Source organism: Phasianus colchicus, chromosome 8 (genome assembly GCF_987193195.1).
Source record: "Phasianus colchicus chromosome 8, bPhaCol1.hap1.1, whole genome shotgun sequence".
Lineage (NCBI taxonomy): Eukaryota > Metazoa > Chordata > Aves > Galliformes > Phasianidae > Phasianus > Phasianus colchicus.
In genome coordinates this window covers 19,086,342-19,105,540 of record NC_143443.1, presented here as the reverse complement: position 1 = coordinate 19,105,540, position 19,199 = coordinate 19,086,342, and the positions used below count along the sequence as shown (strand labels likewise).

At 42.6% G+C, this 19,199-nt stretch overlaps 1 protein-coding gene across 5 annotated transcripts in view; it reads right to left on the bottom strand.

Annotated features, from left to right (window-relative positions):
• C8H10orf71 (chromosome 8 C10orf71 homolog) overlaps window positions 1-19,199 on the bottom strand; it is a 76,170-nt gene that overhangs the window by 10,168 nt on the left and 46,803 nt on the right. For 2 of the 5 annotated variants that reach the window (XM_090145177.1, XM_090145179.1), the window contains exon 1: window positions 7,299-7,694. The exons of 1 other annotated variant lie outside the window; for it this stretch is intronic. The gene's annotated coding sequence lies outside the window, so the exon portion shown is untranslated. Of the gene's footprint in view, window positions 1-7,298; window positions 7,695-12,200; window positions 12,388-17,821; window positions 18,014-19,199 lie in introns of those variants that run through there. 2 more of the 5 variants (XM_090145180.1, XM_090145178.1) reach the window with 2 other exon arrangements.

Sequence of the window (19,199 nt, the reverse complement as noted above, 5' to 3'; positions counted from 1 at the left end):
AGTGAAGACCTCAAACACTGACAGAAAGTAAGAGCATAGAACAAGGTGACTTCAGCTATTCCAGCATCTGATCATTGCAAAGATCAATCAGTGTAGACTGGGGTCCATTCACCTTGAGAATTTGGCCTAGCAATTGTGTCTCAAAAAGCTTGTCCTGGGCCAGAGAAGAGGAGACACTGTTCTTGACTTTGGGCCAACTTCTGTTCTCAGTTACACTCGTATAAATCTAGAGTCATATTACTGACGTCAGTAGAATAACTGAGAACAGAATTGGTGACTCAAAATACATCTACTTCCTAAGCCAACACTGGTGCATTATCCAGAAGGCTACCTAAGTAACTGTAGTCATAGTAAAGAGAAATCCAACATCTCTCCAGAGCCAAACCTCATCCCCATATGGCATTCAAACCAGTTCGTGAAGGAATAGGATTTGGAACTTAGAGTAAATTGTTATGCTACCAAATTGTCTCCTCTATTGCCAGAACGTATTTGTGGTAATTTTAATATTTTCTGCAATTATAACCAGAGTATCTAGATCTGAGAGTGGTGTGGTAGACATGGTGCAATCCCAGACTGGATTAGCAGAGTTGGTTGGCAATCTGAATTGCCACTGTGTGACATGATAGGCCATGAGAAGTATCACATATATATCTGAGTAGTTAAAATTGTCTATTATTACTGTTCTTAACTGAGAGAGGGCAGTTTTGCATGAATTAAAAATGCTCATTTTATTTCCTGCATCAAACAATATTCTGATGGTGCTGTGATAGGGAATGTGGTCTTGTTTTGAAGTTTCCCTAAGAAAATATTCCAAATGATCATAGAATCACAGAATCACAGAATCACTAAGGTTGGAAAAGACCTATAAGATCATCCAGTCCAACCATCCACCTGTCACCAATGGTTCTCATTAAACCATATCCCTCAACACAACATCCAAACGTTCTTTGAACACCTCCAGGGTCGGTGACTCCACCACCTCCCTGGGCAGCCCATTCCAGTGCCTGACCACCCTTTCAGAGAAGTAGTATTTCCTAATATCCAGCCTGAATCTTCCCTGGCGAAGCTTGAAACCATTCCCTCTAGTCCTATCACCAGTTACACGAGAGAAGAGGCCGACCCCCAGCTCGCTACAACCTCCCTTCAGGTAGTTATAGAGAGCAGTAAGGTCTCCCCTGAGCCTCCTCTTCTCCAGACTGAACAATCCCAGCTCCCTCAGCCGCTCCTCATAAGGCCTGTGCTCCAGACCCCTCACCAGCTTTGTTGCCCTTCTTTGAACACGCTCCAGGGCCTCAATGTCTTTCTTGCAGTGAGGGGCCCAGAACTGGACACAATACTCAAGGTGCGGCCTCACCAGAGCTGAGTACAGGGGAACAATTACTTCCCTACTCCTGCTGGTCACACTGCTTCTGATACAAGCCAGAAAAATAAAAAATTTCATAAAAATCTATTCCAACTATTTTTCTAGAGGAAGTACTGTTAAAATAAATATGACCATTATTTTCTTTGTTTAATCAAAATAGTTTTGTTTTGTTTTGTTTTGTTTTGTTTTGTTTTTCTGAAGAAAAAACAGCTGAAACCTTTTTCTGTCTGTGAGTTCTACTGAAGCTGGTGTTTCTGCTATCTGGAACTGAGGGCTCATCAGACCTGCAGCTCAAAGAAGATTGTTGCAGCCTGGTAGAAGCATGAATGCAATTAAGGTATAGACGTAGCTGATGACCATGTGTTATGAATCCTGCTCTGTGTTCTGCCTCCAGAGAGAACCTTTTCCAGGCCTCAGCTGGAATGTTTATTTCTTCTGTTCAGAATGCAAACCCTCAAGCACTGAGACATGAAGAAAAATGGGAGGAACAGAGACTCCTTGCAATACGTATGGAGAATCATGGCAAATCTTTCTCCTTCTGGTTGAATGGCAAAGACCCAATGATTATTTCCAGCTGCTCTCTAGGCTACCGTGTCCTCTACATGCCCCATCCTGTCAGCAGGCCTGTCAAGACTAGAAGAAAGAGATGTCTCTCAGACAGGGTTGCACTTGAACTGAGGCTTTCTTGCAACTCCTGCTCACTTCTTCCACTACCTGAGCCCTGTCCCTTGTTTTTATAGAGTCACTAACACACAGAAAGGATGGAAAAAGGCAAAGGTGCAAGGCACATAATTGACATAGGCAAAAGGCAGGTACTGCACTTGACAAACAGTACAACTCTATAAGAATCACAAGGCAAGAGCATGATGCTCCTTCCGTGACTTCCAGCAGAGACAAGTGACATTTAAGCAACTGAACCCAAACAATAAATTTCCTGGTATTAAATGTCTGACTGGAAAAGGCCACTGTCTGCAACTACATCAGTCATTATACTCTGGAATATTTATACAGATCCCCAGTAATATGGTACGTGTACACCTCATGGTTATCCATAGAAACTCTCATTCTACAAGAAGGACTTCTATCTCATTTACACTTCAGTAGCGAATAGTCAATTTCAACTGATTAACTTGCTCAAGATCAAACAAAACAACCGTAGAAGGGCAAGGAACCTAACCTTTATATTCTGAATCCCAGAAGAGGTGCCTAACCATTGGCTGTTAAGGCAGAAACAGAGTCTTTCTACTGCCCTTCCTAGAGCATGGTAATTTATCACAAGCTGCTGCAAGAGCAAGGAAGAAGCTTTATGGTATAAAACTCTTCAACTCAGTATGGTGATGTAGTTCAGCATTACATTATATAGTGAAAATCAGGCAGATCTGCAGGTGACTGTCATACTGCAAAACCCCCATCTCCTCCTCAGGTTCCTGACACCCATATCTGTTTTTGAGATTGTGAAAACTTTAGCCCTCCTCGTCAGTTCAAAGTGATGACTGACACTGAATTGGTAGCGCCCTTTTACAGAGCACTGACAAGATTTTGGCTAGACAGTTATTCACCTCCTCTTACTTAGACTCAAGTCTTAGAGGATGAAAGTTATTACTTTCTGAGTGTAGGAAAGGAGCAAAGCAGTGGAGTACTGCAGTGTTGCAATAGCTAGAGATGAGGGAAGAAGAAAACCATGGATGAGAGAACCTGGTTACCTTGTAAAGGAGTGTGCTGGACAGTCCCAGCTTTAGTCAGGGGAAAACTGTAATGAAACCAGCATTACCATATCATCTGCACCTTCAAGTTTATACTCAGACCACTTAAGCCTTTAGGCAAGGAGAGACTGTCCTGCACCCACTCATATAGGATACAGTCTCAGGAAATAACAGGCTTGCAGAAAACAAGTATTGCTCTTTTTACAGATAGTCTCACCTGCTCCTTTCCTTTATATCTTCTGGGTGTATCTTTTGGACAGGGATTTGCATGACCTATTTATTTTCTATTAAATAAATAAAAAAAATTCAAGCCATATGTAGGTGCTAGGGTTCATGTTCTAAGTAGTTTTATGATCCAGCGAATTCCACATGACATGTTACATGAAATATCTGTCCTATGTTACTAAAGAAACCTTCCACATATATCAGTCTTGATTTTGGAAACACACAGAACTTCCCAAAGGCTTTGTGAGACACAGATGTTCACAAATTATGTTTCGAGAGTTAACCCAAAACAATATGCAACACAAAAGAAGAGCAGAGAAGACACAACGATGAATTGAGGTGAATGTCAGCATGTGGCAACCTGTGACAGGCATAGTGCTTGCCAGTTGCACTGTAAGCCTTGCTATCCACGGACAGTCTCCCTTGACTAGCAGCTAAGGCTGTCTCTCTGAATGCCAGGGTGCAATCAGTGAGGAAAATGTCCATAACTGGAGGACAAGAATTCACATACCCAGTTTTTATTCATCTTCAAACACCTGAGTAACAAATGACGATTTTCATACCCTGTAAACTGTCTAAACACACTAAAATCAAGCCCCAGTTCAATTTTCTTCACTGAAAATTTGCACCAGAATGAGTTCATCAGTTCCAGCCAATCTCTATTTTTTGTCTTTACAGAAGATTAAGGCAGGGCCAAGGCTCATTAGTACGATCTGCTAACAACATCCAGCATGATGCAGAACCAATCTAGAGAAAGAGAGCTCTGCCCTAGTAACATCCCCACAGACAGAATCAGAACCCAAGAGCTTAGATGGTGAACAGTTCAGACCAGGGGATAGGGGCATACTTCTGAGCATGGAAGAAAAGGTGAAGGCCTTGTTTTTCAAGGTTTTCTGGCTCAGGCTGCAGAAATAGAGAGATTTCTTACTTATGCCTTGCTACAGAACTCAAGTGCAGTCAAGAGAGCTCAGTTCTTGAGCAAGTGATGTGGCAGGAAAATAACACTTCTGTACATGCCATAACATATGACTCGAGCACAGAGCCATCCATTGTCTTAACATCTTTTCTGCAATGACAAACTGCACCTCAACCATTTGCAATGATAGCAGAGCCATTCCAGCTGAAGGACAAAATACAAACTCATGCCTGCTACCTGGAAGTCACTCTGACAGCTACCCACCCATCGGAGGACTTTGAGAGGGCTGGGGAAGCCCACCCACCTGTGCTTCCAGTTGGTACCTCTGGAGGCTGCACTATTTTCTTCCTTTTGAGGAGAAAAAGCCAGCTAGTGGGCTCCTCATGAACAAGATGAAAGCCCCTTCCAATTCCCTCTTCAATGTGAAATGAGTTCCTTTACTTCCTGGGAAATGAAGATTCCTTTTTCTTATTCAGGCATTGATTCATTGCTGTGATTTAATAGTGTGTCCCTAAGGCTCTTCTTCATTCTTTTACAGTTAATGCATATGCTAAGGCATTTCTTGAGATTATCCTGTAATGGTTATATAAAAATAAGAGAGAAAGAACAAGAAAATATGAAGTTTTAAGTAGAATCCACCCTTGTTCCCTAAGGAGGCCAATGACTGGCTTGAGAGAGGATAGCCCAGAGTAGCTCCCTCAGTAGCATCACTCAGCAATTTCAGTGATGCTGTGACCACCCTGAAATACACCTCAATAGAGCAGAAGTCATCAGAAGTGTGCAGAATCGTTAGCACTGAAGCTGACAGACAAGCCAAACTGACATGAAGATGTGACAGCTTATGTCTGATTCAGCTGTAGCCTGGTGGAGGCATACCTGAGACTGAGGGTCTGTACCGGCTGTAAACTCTCTGCGTACTGCTGTTTGCTGACTGCATGTAAAGGTGTATCTAAATGCTAACCATATGTATCCCTTTTAGAGATTCTCCTCAGAATTTCAGAGATTTTCATCTATCTTTTATAATTGGAAGATATGAGTTGGGTGGCCTTCAGGTACCTGGCTCTGTCACCAAAACAGCTTCAGACATATTTTCTAAGCAACAAGGAAAACAACCCTGAAACTGTTGCAGTGCAGCTAGGTGAGAGACTGAAAAAAAAAGATGCATCAATGTTTGACCTGCTTAGCTCACAGGAAGGTTGGTCTGACTGTTACTGGATGATTTAGATTAATCATTACTAGCTAATGCCTTCATGTATATCATTATTTGCAAGCACAGGAGATGAATAATAAAGAAACCCAGGACTGTAATTAAGTATCTGCTTTCTATCCCTGCCTAAAGAGGCTCATTTGGCCAGGAAGAGGCTGATCAGGGAAGGGCTGTACTCTGATGGCTTCAGTACTGCCTCAGTTTCCCTGGAAGCTGCCTGGAAAAAGGATCTCCATGGCAGCCTCTCTGATCACAATACACACCCCCACACCCCAGCTGCATGCAAGCCAGCACAGCTAAGCCTACAGCTAACAATCACTTGCAGAATTCCCCTCTGCCAGCAGCCTTCTGTGTGAGTAATCCCAGCTCCAGTGGAGAAATTAAAGACTGATGCAGTGGTATTTTCTCCCAAGCTGGGCCATAGATTTAGCTGGCTTTTTACTGGTCTTACATTGTATTTTGCACAGCTCAAGTAATGCAAGCACAGACAAGACAAACATTTCCAAGAAGGAGATAGGATTAAGAGGCTGCAGAGTGAAATCTCTGTATGTAGATTTATGCTGCAGGGATGCAGTTACACCTGCACACCCTTACTTAGCTGGGCCCTTCCAGTTCATAGGTGAGCACTTGTTAATAACGTTTTGCTAAGTAAGCCATAAAAAATGCAAGTAATTTAAATATTGTTCCAGTGGGAAGCATGGAAGGACAGATAAATTTGTTTCAAGCCCCTGTATGCAGAGAATCTCTAGTTTGTTAGTATTTTTCACAAGTCTATCCTCCAAGCAATTAACTGGGGGTTTTTGCTCCTTACATGGGCAGTTCTCTGAAGAACTAAAGGGGAAGAACCACAAGCTTTGAGTCTGTACAGAAAAAGAACTCCTCCTTATTTCTTCTCACTTCTCACTTCTCCTTCCCTCCCACCCCCCACCAGCAATGGCAGGATACCAGCAAGGGATCTCTAACTGAGAGCTGATGAAGTCAGCCTCAGTCGGCCACTATGGCCTGGTGCGAAGATTTTTTTCCTTATTCAGAACTAACTGGATTGCCTATTTACAGGACATATAAAAAAGCACAAGTGATTTGGGTTCCCAAGCTTCATTTCAGCTATTCCTGTTCTTGTTTGCTCTGAGTTCTGCACTAGGCTAACAGTGTGTTGTTCCTTCGGATGGCAGATGAAGAAGTTCTGCAACAACTGGACTCAGAAAAGCCTATGCCATTTAAGAAATTTTCCAGTGATTAAAAGTGGATACAAGTCCTAGTCACAGTCATTTATGGTAGCCTCTTAGCACTGCTGAGGTATTTGAAGTATTTTACTTTTTCAGGCTCTATAGTGCACTGATTGTTGCCTATAAAATATTTAAACTGTTCTCTTCCTATTTGTTCCAAAAAACCCCCAACAAGCAAAAAAAAACAAAACCAAAAGTACCAGAAATAAAAATGCCTTCGCACCCCTACACAAATCACTGAAGTACGTAGGAGTATTTTATCTCTAGACAGTAATCACCTGGAAAATAAAATCAATGTATATTTGCTTAAAATTGCTTACTGCAAAATGTGCAGGACAATTAAATGGAGCTTCAGAGCAATTTAGCAGTCTTTTAAAAAAAAAATCATCCCTCTTTACTGAATAGTTGTGTCAAAAACAGTAATCACTGCATATTATATGCATGCCTTTTTCCACACACTCTCAGAGGCAATCCAGCATTTTTAAGAGCAGAAAAAAGCTGGACAAAACGAAACGACTTTCCACCTCTCATCACTGAAAAAAAAAATAAAAGTGCTGCTTGATTTCTCTCATCTGATCAATTACACATTCACACGCTCAGACAACACCGTTCTTCATCATTTCCAGGTTTTAAAAATGCCCATATGCTTCCCCCTTACCTTCAGTGCTCCAGCTTCCTGATCAGGGACAGTACAGTGCTGCGCTTTCTTCCCTTAAGTCAAAGCCCCAGCACATTTTACAGCAGTCTGCTTACTATTAGCACTTCCCATTATTTATGTGTTTCAGACTCTCCTTCTGAACATGGTTATCTTAACAGAAACAGTCACTGAAAAATAAACAATCAAAAAAAAAAAAAGTGGAGGAGCTAACCCCTGAGTCCTCACAGACCTGCCAGGCCAGGTGAAGTGAAGTGAGCAAGGAATCCAAAGTTAGTAAAATGTATTTAAATAGTTATCAGGCAAGGGGAAGCCAAACGGAGATCATGGTGGGGAAGAGGCAAACATACGTATTGGAATAACCATGCGGTGTCAAGTAACAGACAGATGAAACAAACAGTCATCAGCTATTTTTAATTCAGATTTGCCCGTGGTAATGCTTGAGAGATAACTAATACAGAAAGTAATGGTGTGCAATTGGCTTGCTACAGCCAGTGATTCAAACCTGAAAGTACCACATTTTTGTACCTACAGGTGTGAGTCAAAGTGTTTATTAAGGTCACCATGAAATATACTGTGTGAGAAATACAGGCGTGAGTGACACATTACTGTCCTACCAATGCCTTTTCATAAATAGCTCATTTCATCATCAGAGCTGGACAAATGTATCCAGAGTTCTTAGAGTAAGGACCCCATTCCACCCTCCTTCCAAAGCAAACAACACCAGCAGCCCTCCTGGAGGCACATGCCAGCATTGGGTTTCATCTGGCGAACTGCAATAGGATACTGAATAATAGGGGAAATATGCCACAAAGTCAGCAAGCTAAGTTTTTGTACCACAGATATAAACAATGGATTGCCCCCTGTGCCCTGCCATAGGTGCAGAGCTTCTTGCTGGAGTTATGGGTTTCTCCCATGTGGACTTGAGCCTCAGCCCACAGCAAACAAAGAATCTCCTGTGATTATGGCCCAACTTCTATTTCCATGCTAGAGCAGGGCTCTATGTGAGCCTGGTGTTCACCTGCATTTTAAAAAGAGCTGCTAATTACATTGATACAGCATGAGTAAGGCAGCAACCATGCCTTCTCCACTGCTTGAGATTCTCCGAGCTCTGGGAAGCTTGGGATAAACAGTAACTCTCTGCAACCCAGGAGCAGCCTGAACTCACCTGTCCTTGGAAGGGCAATGATCTGCCTTTCCCAAAGCAGCGTTCAGCCTTGATTTTCCCACCTGGGTGAGGTGTACTGCTCCCCACATATCCCAACAGGAAGATGTTGCTAAGGCCACTCTCCTAGGCTCCTGGTCTGTGCTTTTGGTGCTCAGCTGCTTCTGCTAATTCATCCCAAACCAAATGCTGGTCTTGCCAAACATCAGGGCACTTCTATCAAGTTCTGGTCCCAAATTGTACACTCCAACAGCTACTCATGCCCATAATTCGTGACAGCACCTATGTTAAGATCCAGTGCGTGCACAAGTCATGGCCCCTGTGAGCTGAGCCATCCAAGAGAACTGCTGCACACTGCAAAAACAGGTTGGGATGAAAACAAGCAGTGGAATAGCAGTTTTCAGGCACCCACTGACACTGCTGGAGGCGAAGCTGTCTGTATACGTATCCCTGTCTCTCCCACACATTTCTGAAGAAGGTGGAATGTATTTCTGGAACACTTGTGCTAAAAATAAATCCATCCCTGCTATCTATGAAGAGAGGCAGGTATAGCCCGAGTTTCTGTGAGCCCATGAACTTGTGAACTGCTTAGAGGCTGAATAACAACTAAAAAGACCCCTATGGAAACTAACTGTGGATGCTCGTGCAGGAAAGGTGGCTGAGGGCTTGGAAAATCCAACAGAGGCCTCTCATGGGAAAGCAGCTGGGGTTAGTGCTGTGCATGATGAATGTGCTGTGCAGGCTCCAGCTTTGATCGGGCTCACATCTTAGGATAGGCATTATATTTGTTCAAATACAACAATAATAAATACAAATATTTGCAAATTCAGTGCTCAGATGAGATTCTGGGATCAGATGGCCTGCCATTAAAATAAAACCACTTCTGGGGAAAATTACTGAACAGCACACAGCAAACACAACCCAGAGGCACACAGATGTTGTTACCCTACTCCCAGGAAAGTTAGAAAGCAAAAATTCCTGCTGCTTCCTTTCAGTGAGTGTGGAGCAATAACAGATCACATTGAACTTTTGTAGACAGCTATTTGGACTGAAATTCTAAATTTATGTGAAATGAGAACACCATTAACACAAATATGTCAATAGCAAATGAATGTATGCAGTTTAATGAACTCCATTTTTCACACACACTTCCCCACACATACAAATTTGAAACTCAGTATGCTTGGCAAGGCTGAGAGCACTCACATGAAAGCCTTATGCAAAAGCAGTATTTTTTCAGGATTTTCAGAGTTGTATCCCACCACTTAACACTTTCTTCAGGGAAATAAATGGAATTCTGCCCTACTAAGGGAGCCAGGATTTTTCTTCATTACCTTAGTTGCAAGTCCCACAGAAGCAGTATTATGCAGACCTCAATGAGATAATGGACCAAGTACATGCAAAAGGTCCCTGGTACATGGAAACCAAAAAATGGAACTGATTATAAGCAGAAATGAAAGTGTGCCATTCTAGACTAGGAAAATGCAAGCATCAAACTACTTTGACTGTAGAAAGTAAATGGTTTATAATTCTCTTGGCGTGGACAAGCAAGGGGCCTACTTAATATCCCAGAAGTATATTAGGATTACATTGAGTTTTCAGTTGTTTGTTTACAGCACTTTTTGCCCCACAGAGAAATACAGGTTCAGCCCTCACCTGGCAGGCACAGGCTGAATGATTTGTTGACTGATACCCCAGTCAGTGCAATAACTTCATCTCTGGGCAGAGGACAGACATACCACACTGCCTAATAGCGCCTTCACCTGCTCCACATGTATACCGCCTGAAGTTTTGCAAGGCCTGTTTTTCTGAGGGTGCTTCTAGCAACTGCATGCCTGCTCCTGGATGTGCCCAGAGGTGCAGCAGCATTGTGAACAAAGAGTCATACTGCAAACCAGGCTCTGTTCCACCTACCCTCGTCCAACAGCCCAAGTGCTCAGTGTTTGCCAGCAAGAGGGCTGCACTGCCACAGGACCTATCTGGATGGGGTGGTGGCTGCCAACTTCTGTCCCATTCCTGCAGCATGTCAGCAGACCCAAATTCTTTCCAGGCTCAAGCTGATCTGAATGCACACCTCCTCTGATAATAGAAATACAGTTTCTGGGGAGGGAGTGCTCAAATTATTCCTCCTCTTGCAATCTCTGCATTTCACACCTGGAAGGAGGAGAGAGAAAGCCTGAAACTGAGTTGAAGTTTCCAGTTTTGCAGTCTCCTTTAGGAAGCACTGGGCTTGTCTGAGCACATGCGCATTTTCTCTCAAGTGGGAAAGCATCACGGCTTTCTCAAGCAGATGGATTTTCTGCAAAAGCTCTGCTCAGACCAAGCCCTGGCCTCCCCTAACAGCAGGAGGCTGCAAAGGACTGAGGGTTCTGACAGAAGTCTCCTTGTTATTTCTATTAGTATAGGTGTTTTCCCACCTAAAGAGAAACTAAAGCCACATCTTCTAAAACTGCATCAGCACCTCTTGTTAGCTAACACAGGCTATGCTGCACCTGGCAACACAGGAAATGACAAATAGATCTCTTCCATATTCCTTTTCACCTTTGTCCTCTTCTGCTTTCAGCCTCAACCCACATCCAAGTTCAAAACAAACTTCTGTCCAGACAAACAAAGCAGAGCAGACATAAGTGAAGGCAGACAGGAGCAGTCTTGCAGCCTGCTCCCTTGCAGCCATTTCTCCCACCTGCTGGAAGGGCTGTCTATCTTCACACCCCTACAGCCATCAACCAAGGCTACTTTTCAAGGTGTGAACTTTGCCAGAGACTCCTAGAGCTCTGTCAAGGAGAGAAATTCTGATTTATGAAGTCATTGAATTTTTCCCTATTTGCCCCTATTGCAGCTTGGAAGGAAGCCTAGAAAAATAAAAAAAAATGCTGTAAAAGAAAGCTCTGAAAGACATTTCAGCATGGGTCAAACCAAAATAAACTTTCCTTGATTTTACAATTCAGAATTTTACAAAATCCAAATTGTTTTTGGTGTGCCCTCTGAAAGTATTAGGAAAGGTTTTCTTCCCACTGACAGAAAGCTATAATTCTTCCCTGAAATCAGATTCTCCTGAAATCAACAATCTGTGCTGCATCTCAGCTTTGACTGCGCTTGTAAGCTCTGGCAGATGTTGGCTGTGCTACCTTTTGAGTCTACCTTAAATTCAATTTTTAAAAAATCTCTGCATCCTGACCTGCTCTCTCCACTGCTGCCCAGTCAGTATCACCCAGTCTCAGCTGACTCAGAGATGGCTCCTCTGGATTCCAGCCCCAAGGACCTTACTGAAAGCCCTGGGAAGTGCCTTGCCTGTAATGGCAGGCCTGGGCTCAGCAACTCTCTGATAGCTCCCAGGGACAGAAGTTGCCCTTGAAGGACTCTGAAAACCAGAAAACTTTGTTACAAATGTTGGCAAGGATATCAGTCATGACCACATCCTATCTATTTCCCCCAAATTATACTGCAGTCAGGAACCAAGTCTTATTTTTGACAGTAAGACAGAAACATCACATACCTTGATCATATCTGCACAACCCCAAAAAGATATCTTTTGCACAGCAATTTCATGTTGAACACTCTGCTGAGAGCAGAAGACAGACTGACTTAAAAGAAACCTACTCTGGAAAATGCTAAAGAGCAGAAGACAGCTAAATTATTCTGCAAAAAAAAAGGGTTCAATCCTGGAAAGCATTGTAGTACATAAGCCACTAAGCAAAAAAACCTGCCAGGTACCTATCTATGTCTGGGCACCAATTTACCTTGGAAATAATTTTTTCTTCTTTACTTTGGCCATCAGGAATTGTCAGTGCAATAAGCAAGAACTGTGAGAGTGTCAGCCAGTCCCAAGATGAGCAGTGAAGTAGACTTCCAACTGAAAGTTAGGAAATGAACAGGCTTGTGACAGATCAGATGAAGGAAAAATACCTGTGAATAGCTGCAGTGACCTAAAAATTAGTCCTCTGAAAAAAACATTACAGAAAAGCCAGTGACATTTAGAGATGCTAAGACAAATGCATTAGGCATTTTATAAACATAGCTCTAATCCATCTGAGTTAAGAAAAGAGGTGGGAGGAATGTGGATTTACTGGACTAGCATAAATATTTCCTATTTACACATCACAAAGCAAAAACCAGAGACCACAGGCTAATTAAAATAGCTGGACGGCAATGATGGGAAACATAAGCTGCTATTTTTAGGGAATCATATGAGCACCCAACCAGCTACAAGTCTGGTCAACGTGGAGATGTCATATGGCTGCCCAGAGCTCTGAGCACTGTACCTCGCCACCGCAGACTGTGGACCAGCCACTGGGATTGTTTCCATTCCCTCTCCAGATCTCATCCAGATTTTGCGCAGTTCTTTGCATTTAACACAACAGCTTGGAAGATTTTCCATGACATTTTTCTTAGCGCCACTGACATCTTCTGCAGCTGAGAGATGGGCTTTGGGTAGGATTTGCAGGGGTGACCCCATGCAGATTTTGGGGATTGGCAGTGTTTTATGGGAGGGAGCTGTGTCACACCGCAGTGCAGCTGGTACTGCAGAAGTAGCTACTGTTCGAGTGTGGGCTCACTGCTGGGTGGGGAGGAGTCAAGAGGCAGAAGATAAAACAGAACAACTTGTTATAGGCTTGTGAATTTGCCCCACTCACAGTGGTTTTCATTTTGTGGTTTCCAGAATATACTTTCTGGGGGCCCAAAAGAGGAAACAGCAGAAGAAAACATGAGAATTTAGTTCCTCACCAGGAACAATGCATATTTATGTTGTCTCCTAAACTCAGAGCACTGAACAGTATGCTCAGAAAATATGAGGGTGCAAATGTGTGTCTGTGTTGTTCCGTGCTCGAGCACTGGCGGGGAAGGAATGGAAAGACCAGCTTTGTTCAGGAGAGAGGCCCCATTCCAGATGTGAATCAGACAGGGAAGGCATTTAAATTTGAATTCCCAAACCAACACTCTTCTGAGCTCAAAGCTTCCTCGGGAAAGTAGTACTGGAAACCACACACAAAAAAATCTGAAAATGCTTCAGTTTTGCATATCCTGAACATTCCATTGCATGAGAAATGCTCTCTGCCTGAGTAAAGGCACTTTGCCTTCCCCACAGCACTTCCCCCCAGGTTGCTGCCAAGCCAGCACCATGGGCACTGCTAGCACGCGAGCTGCAGCAGACACCACTGCCCAACCTGTTTCCAGCCTATTAGCAGTTCAAAGTGCATCAGCTAACTGGGAAAGGCAGCTTTTTGCTTTTTCCTATTCCAGTAATCCGAGGAATTAGACTATTGTATTTCTAAAATGGTACAACTTTAAGTTGCACTAAAGGAGAGCAAATAATCTAAAATTGGCTCTCAATAAGACAGGAAACGTGCGAGACGGAACTAGAACTTGATGGCCAGCCTTTCAGAAAAAGCAAATGTTAATTGTTCAGGGTTTCGTTGAATGTCCTGAATGGAAGATTAACAAACCAACAGATGGTGATGATGAGATTATCAGGGTTAGCAGGAGGAATCCAAGCAAACACAGAACTGCCAAGAACAGCAAAAACCTGCTCTGAAAGATAGCAAATGTGTTTTCTGTGCAGAGCAGTGCTGTATAAAACTGGAAAGAAAGAAGTCAAATGAATAGAAAGCAGCTCCTGCAGAAAAGCAAGAAAACAGCAATGCAGCCATCAGAATTAGAGCATGGTTGCACAGATTCACTGCAGACACCAGCTCTTCACCTGGCACTTGTCAGGGTCATCTACCATAGCCCAGGACCTGGCTGTCACATCCTTGGCTTCATCTGCCTTGGAGCTTGAGTGGCTTGGGAAACTGGGGACAGGTCCTCAGCCTGGAGCTAAGCCTGGGCAGCATAAGGGAGCCTGATTGTTGGTCCTAAATATTTTGTCATAAACCCTTACTGAGGATTACCCAGATGGGTCCCTGGTTATCAGAGACTGCTCTTAGCAGTAAAGTGATTCTTGACACTGAAACTCAGTGTACAATATACGAAGGTTGCTGTGAATGTAATGCCTCCTATTTTATTCTGTTGGCCCACAGACTCAGAGGCAGTGAGAGGTGTGTTTCAGCAGTGGTGACAGAGGCCATGAGGTACCTTCACTGGTTCAGAGTTTGATGAGCATGCATGCAGGCTTCTGTTCATCTCTGGTGAAAATGCATAGCAATGGTGGTGACTATATTGAAAAATAGTGTTTTATAGCTGAGAGTTTAAAATAGAATAGCTCTACTGAATAGTGTTATTGTGCTCTTTGTATCTGTTGCACTTTCCCTGGAAATAAATAGGAGGCATTACTTTTGGAGCAATCTACATACTAAAATGGCTGGTATTAATAAAGAGACAAATGCAAATAAAAGAACCATTCTTTTGTCCCTTTCCATTCAGAAAAGAGCATATGGTTTGAATTATGATAACAAAAACCACTGACTTCAGACATTTTTAAAGGGTCTTAGTCTGCAGAACTCATTAGAAAATTTACATTATCAAATATTTCAATAAAAATGTAATGAGAATAAAAAGACAAATACTGTACTTTTCAAAGTCACAACTGGTTTTCTTTAAATTTTACAAAGATATTTTGGACAAAAAGATAAATAATAAAATAACTACAGATAAAATTTTAATCCTGTAAAATATATGTGATTAATTATCTTCCTGCAGAGCCTTTCCTTAGAAGCAAAACTAAACACGTTTGCAGAACCAAGGCTGCAAGCAAGTCCATAACTTCACTCATGCAGATGTTCTCACTAATTTCAGCAGAAGTGTTTACACACAAAGTAGAGCACAGACTGAAGCAGTTAAGCATGGTAACCTCAAAGTGCATTTTTATTGCAAGAAAGTATTGCTTTTTCAAAATAGAGCAATACTACTCAAAGCCAGGTGTATCTGCAATCCATTAACCGACTATGTACGCAGACAGAACAAAATGAAAAGTCTGATGTCTCCACTGATGGCATTTTCTACAGTGTCCATGTCACTTGGGATCACAAACCCATTGATTTCAATATTCCAGCCCTGCTGAAGGACAACAGTTCTCCAGACTTTCAAATGACGATGTGCTGAACCTAAATATTCTGGAAATTAATACTGACTGCAGGAGCAGCCTGGCAGATGTGACAGCTCCAATCAAGAGAAATCCTCCTAGAGATGTGAGTGAGGAGCTGGAACACGCTCTGTTCCCATGCTGCTTTAAAGATGGAGTTTGTGCTGTTCTCACAGAAGGGATGCTAATGATACCTTGAGATACCTTGAGTTTTTTTCCACCCTAGCTGACCATGACAAGCATGAAACATCTCTGTAGAAAAAAATACCACAAGTTCTGAGAGCGTGCAGACTTTCAGGAAAGCACAGAAAGTTCAGTGTAAATAATTTAAAAGCAGAAAACAGGAAGAAAGCAAGAAAATGGTAGTGTGAACAGAACTGAGTAGGAATTAAATTTTATTTAAACAGCAATATTTTTACATTCTTTGACTTTGGATACTCTTGTCAATTCCAGTGTCAGGATCCACATTTGTCTTTGCACCATTCATGACTACCATTTCTGTTCCCTATAAAAAATCCACCTGCAGATTCACACAGTCCTTCTTTTCACTCATGATGTGAGTCACATTATTTTGTAAAGTCTCTTATCCATTCATGAGATTTTAACAGTAATCACCAGTTATCTTAGGGGTTTCTACTGTGGCCAGAACCTGAGTAAGCAAGCACCTAACTTCGCACTCAGTGGTGATGATCTTTAGAACCACACCCCAGGTACACCCAGTCCTGTATCTTAAGACAAAAACAAACCAAAACAAAACATACAAAACAAACAAAACCCCAAACCAAACAAAAACCCCAACCAAAGAAACCAGCTGTCCATTTAAATTAAACCATTCTGCAAAACTTGTAGAGATTTATATCAAATACTTGTATCAGATGATTTCCTTTGCTGAATGGCTACAACATGCTTGTGTAGATGTGATTTAGATTCAAAGCAACTAAACTATATATCAAAGGTTACAATAAAAAACAATAGAAAAGCCAGAAAAAGAGTCCAGATTCCAGCATTATGGACGATTCATCAGATTAAGCTGAGTCCTAGATGGGCAAATCTCTAGGGGAGGATTTTTATTAGCACATTCTGCCTTCTGCAAATTACTTTGATATGATCATAATGCCTTTGTGCTTTTGTCTACCTATTGGTAGTATTTAGAAAGTGCCTATTGCTCTCGAGTCTGGAGCTACATAAACAACAACAATAATAATTAATAACTTTTGCAATTAAATTCTGCCAAATGAAATCTCATATTCAGCTTCAACTGGATGCACTCATCTGTCTTAAGTTGTTGTTTAGGGTTGCTGTGCACTATCTAACTGTTGGTATGTTCTATCCCAAAGGTGGATGGGAAACTTTGAAGCTCTATAAATAGAATATATTATTATTATTAATACTGGGAGATGACAGGACTGCAGCAGTTCAGCCTCAGGGGACAAAGACACTCAAGAACACTTTCAGCATATGAATGCACGGATGGTTCACAATCAGGGATAAGAGGGAGAGAAAAGCTCTAGTACAAAACATCCCATAAGAGCACAAAGATGAGATTCAGTGGCTGGAATTAATCACACTCAGCCCTGGCCTTTTTCACGATTAAGCTGGCCACTTAGGCTGTCTTTCTCATCAATGTAGGACTCTAGGAGGTCTGAAATGCCTTTCTACCCATGGGAGGAATCACAGTTTCAAGGGGTCTGTTCCTCCTGAAACCTCCTGAAACAGCTGAAGAGGGGTGGCAGAGCCACAGCCCCAGTGAGGGACCAAGACCCAGCACTCCCACAGCCAGAAAATACAAAGGAAAGGTGTATAAGAGGAGAAGGGATATAAAGGGAGTGGGGGTACTGGGAAAGTCTTACAAAAACAAGGAAAGGGAAGATGAAACAGCAACAACCATTGGTTTTCTGGCTTCGAAACTCTGTGGGTCTGATCCTATTTCTCTTGGCTACCAGCAAATTCTCTCTGGCAGGAAATATGAACAGAATAAGATTGCACAGGATCAGAAAAAGTGTATTAAACAAATGAATTAGGCACTCGCCTGTGCATTTCCTCATTTTGACTTCCTCAGCACGACAAGGAAGATGTGGGCCTGCCTGGTGCCCCCTGAATTCTGTGAACACAGTCAAGCACAGTACTGTTGGCTGGCTTTGCTGAGAGCTTTTGCTTTCATGCCTGAGTGTCTTTCCTGATCACTGCAGTGCAGTGGGGGTGGACACAGAAACTGTTAGCAAATCTGAGCAAGGTGGAGCGTCACAACAAGGTCACATAAGTAAAGGGTGCTGTATCTCACTTCAGAGTCAACAGGAAACAGCATTTTACCCACAGAGATGAATAGAAGAGATATATACATACCCTCGTATGGGAACCCTGCTGGAGCAGTCAGTCTCCTTCCCTGCCAGCTATGCTGCTGTGTCACAGTATGACAGCATGACCCCCACCCCCCGCCCTGATGTAATCAGGTGCCTGCGGGGCCTTCCAGCAGAGCCTGTCGCTGACAAGAATGACAGCAAACCCTGCTTTCACCTAAAAAGACAATTGTGTTTAGGTCTGCTTCCTTTCATTGTTTGTTTGACAGCCATGGAAAGCACATGTCTTTGGCACTTGGTTTGCTGAGCTAGGGCAAAGGAGAGCCATGGTCAGGCCTCATTTCACTAGCTGTCTGCCTGGATGCCATGGGGGGCTGAGCAGTTTTGGCTCAGCTCTTCATTCAATCCTAATGAGGAGCTGACATTAACTGCACCTCATTCTTCTCCAGAAGAAATCCAACAAAGGGCCAGAGCTGTACAGCCTGCCCCTGCCCAGTCTAAGACAACACCAGCTGATCTCACTCCTGCGTGTGCCAAGTGTCGGAGAGCTTGGAGGTAAGGTAATGCTCACACAACAGCCTGGAGCCAGCAGTTTGACCAGCAAGGCCTAGAAAAAGGGTGGAAAATCAACAGCTATATGAGATGTGGCCATTGGCAGTTTGGTATCTAAGAAACATTCTCCTCCATGCAAACTCTATTATGTAGTGTCTCTCAAGAACAACAGAAAAAAATAGCTTGCCTCTGACTCTGGCCAGAATTATCTTTCCACTGGTATTCACTTTGTGGTTTGTAGCTCCTAGACTGTGAGAAATGTTAACAGCTCATCCCATCAGTTATCTTTCTTCTAAGAAGAGTTGAACTTAATCAGTTTTAATGGAAAAAAAAAAAAAAAAAAGTGACTTCACAATTTCTGCTCTTTCTTGTCTAATTTATTCTTGCATCCTTCTTGAGGTGACAGCAATTACCACAGTCGGTATTCAGAATGGATTTGTGGCAACACAGTATGATTCTTGATTGCTTTCCCAATCTTCTGTTTGTCTTTCTGACTGCTGAGCACAAAACAGACATTTCAGAGTCATGAGTCTATCCTACCAGCATGGAGAGACAGACATCAAAGCTAACAAAGCAATACACTTCAGCAAAGCGTCTTTGAAACCTTTGTTCCTTTTAGTTCTGTTCCAAGAAGTTGCACCGCAAGAGCACATACTGCATCCACCACAAAGTTGAGGCCTCAGCAACTCCTGAGACCATTTGTGGAATTTACCACCTACTTTAGCTTGTCCATGATTTCCTTAAAACACATTCCCAGTGCATGATATTAATCACTACTCAGGGATTAGTGGTTGGTGGCTCAATGAAGATCAGTGATGAGTGGTAACTCTGTACTGGGATTGATGCTCTTTAATAACTTCATCAGTGACATC